Raw genomic sequence first — 2,712 nt, 5'->3', positions numbered from 1 at the left:
ACTGCTTTAATTAGATATAACTGTTATAGTAAAAGAAATAACATTATACAATATTTTTTTCAATGAGCTTTGGTTAGAAAACTGAACAACAGAAATCAGTCTTAAGATTTGAATCATGACAAAACGGGTAGTTTTAGAAATATGGGAAATGCATTGGTATAACCACAGACATAGTCTGTCCCCTCACCTGGAAAAAAAGTCTTTTATTAATTTGAGGGAATAAGACTGAACATTGGCTAATATAAACTCATTGAAGTCTAAAGTCACCTGGAAAACTGGCCCAAGGAATGAAGAGAATTCATGGTACTGGTGGGAGGTGAGAAAACTTTGCTTTGGGTTGACCAGTTGCATATTTTATTAATCACTTTGAATCAAAAGTGAAATGCTTCATTGTGTTTTCTCAGAAAGAATCAAAAGATTACAGAGTCCGACACAATTTAGAGACACAAAATGGACGCTGCCAGCAACTACAGCAACTACAGGTCATGCCAGGTGTGGAATTTTGGATAGTCCTTGGAATAAATGGCACCGTGGCTCTGGCAGCAGACACAAAGGAACGATGCTCTGGAGAGGAGGTAGGAACACGCTGTAATTGGCCAGTGGGTAGATGAGGGTCCCTGCTGAAGGTGGGATCTTTAATTTCATGGTTTGTTTTTCAATGCTTATGTCTCTGTCTTCATAAATGGTAATTTCAATAACTCGAAGTTCTCTCTCAGTAGGGTCTATCAGGAGGAGGCCTTGGGGAGCGTGTATCTTCTCATTCTATTCTTGAATGTATTTGGAGACTTTCTTCAGAACTTTCTCATAATGAGTTTCCATGCATAAGAAGATGGTATATGCTGTTAAACAAACCAGTCTTCAAGATACGATTGGTCCCCTAGCTTCTCTGCTTCTGCATAAGGTTATTTAGAGTTGGAACTGTTTCTTCAAACTGCTGCCTATCAATCCCGTTCTTCAGCTCGGCGGTGAGCTGGGTCTGGAATGGCAGCGTGTGCCACTGCTGTAGTTGCCTTGAATGACTACCTTCCTGGACACCGGCCTCGGGGCGAGGACAGGACCCCTGAGCTGCGAGTTCGGGGAGTGGGGGAGGGGCACCACGGGTCAGACCCCGGGCCTGGACCAGGGATTCAGACTCCCAGGCCCTCCCGACCCACCCACCGCCCAAAGAAACTCAAGGCCTCCGGCTTGCTCGCCACTCCCCTTCACCCATGCAGTGCCACTGGGTCTTCAGCTACCACCAGGCCAGGCCCCGCGCGCCTGCCCCCACCCAAAAAAAATTTCCATTTTTGATAATTCATCATAGGAATGTGTCTTAAAGCCTTTCAGAAAGACTGAGTAAAATGTAGAGTTTCTGAATGTCTTGATGAATGAAAATTTCTACCTTGTTTTTTAACATATTGATGATTATTTGCCTTTGTAGGAAACTTTCAATGAAGTTTTAGATTCAAAATCCCTTTTCTTTATAACTCTGATAAATTATTCCATTGTGTTTTTTGCATTCCATAATGAAGACAGAAAATATAAACTCAACTGAATAAATTTAGGGCTATTTTTAAAATTAATAAATTTATTCCAACACTGGGAAATCTTACCTGATTTTTTTTTTTTTTGTCCCAGGGATTGAATTCTTAGGTACTTAATAACTGAAACACATCCCCCAGCCTTTTATTTTTTATTTTGGGACAGGGTCTCTCTAAATTGCTTAGGGCTTCACTAAATTGCTGAGGCTGACCTTGAACTTTCTATCCTCCTGCTGGCACTACAGATGTGCACCACCATGCCCAGCTTACCTGCACATTCTAAAGTCTATTCTTTTCCATTATACCTGCTTACAACCAAATCTAAAGCTTCTATTATTCCTTGGCTCAAATTTTTTCTTTATATTTATTATTTTTCTTTTATTATTTAAAATGGCTCAAGCTAAAGATGAATACATACTTTAAAAGTTCAAATACAGTAAAATAGAGTAAAATTATCTTATGTCATTTACTGCCAGATGGGGATGCTACGTGAAGAAACAGTTATACTAGGTGAGGAGGTGGGTATTCTGTTGTGAGGAACTTCATATACACATGAGACCAGAAGACCCTCTGGAGGATGATGTTCCTCAGATCCACCCAGGGGATACCTGATCACAGGCCATAGAGAACATATTGATGAAAGGCTACCAGCAGTGCTAACATGTTTAGTGATGCCTCTGCTCTGTAAGCCAGGACTGATGAACAGAAAGACTGTTACAGAATGAAGCTGATAGGAGCCCAAAACAATGGAGGCCAGGTGGCAGCACTTAACTGCTAGAAGCCAGGTGGATGCAATTATTGTAATGAGCCACATTCCCCATTCCATTTTGGAATGACAGCCAAGAGGACTTGACCTAAAGAGGGTTATGTAGATGGTTAATTGAACTGGTGACCCTAAGGGCAAATTAGATGAGAGCCAACATGGATACTACTCAGTTTGTACCGTCATAACAAATTGAAGATGAATGACCAAAAGGCCAAGAGCAATGGCTAAAATAAAAAGCCATTATACTTTGCTCAAATTCAGGCCTGAATTACTTTTTAGACCTGGAGCACATTGACTGAAGAGGAGGCCAGGTCCACAGAAAAAATGTCCCTGCAACACCATAACAATTACCATGATAGAGATTTTCTCAGTTCTCCTCCATAGGGATGCAACCATTTACTCACGAACTGGTACTCTTGGGAAAGA

At 41.1% G+C, this 2,712-nt stretch overlaps 1 pseudogene; it reads right to left on the bottom strand.

The window, feature by feature from the left end:
* Nucleotides 1-483: 483 nt before the first annotated feature.
* On the bottom strand, nucleotides 484-2,469 carry LOC124994239 (golgin subfamily A member 7-like; annotated as a pseudogene).
* Nucleotides 2,470-2,712: the final 243 nt, after the last annotated feature.

The sequence above is a fragment of the Sciurus carolinensis genome, chromosome 10 (assembly GCF_902686445.1).
Source record: "Sciurus carolinensis chromosome 10, mSciCar1.2, whole genome shotgun sequence".
NCBI classification, from domain to species: domain Eukaryota; kingdom Metazoa; phylum Chordata; class Mammalia; order Rodentia; family Sciuridae; genus Sciurus; species Sciurus carolinensis.
This window is presented reverse-complemented; position numbering and strand designations above follow the sequence as displayed.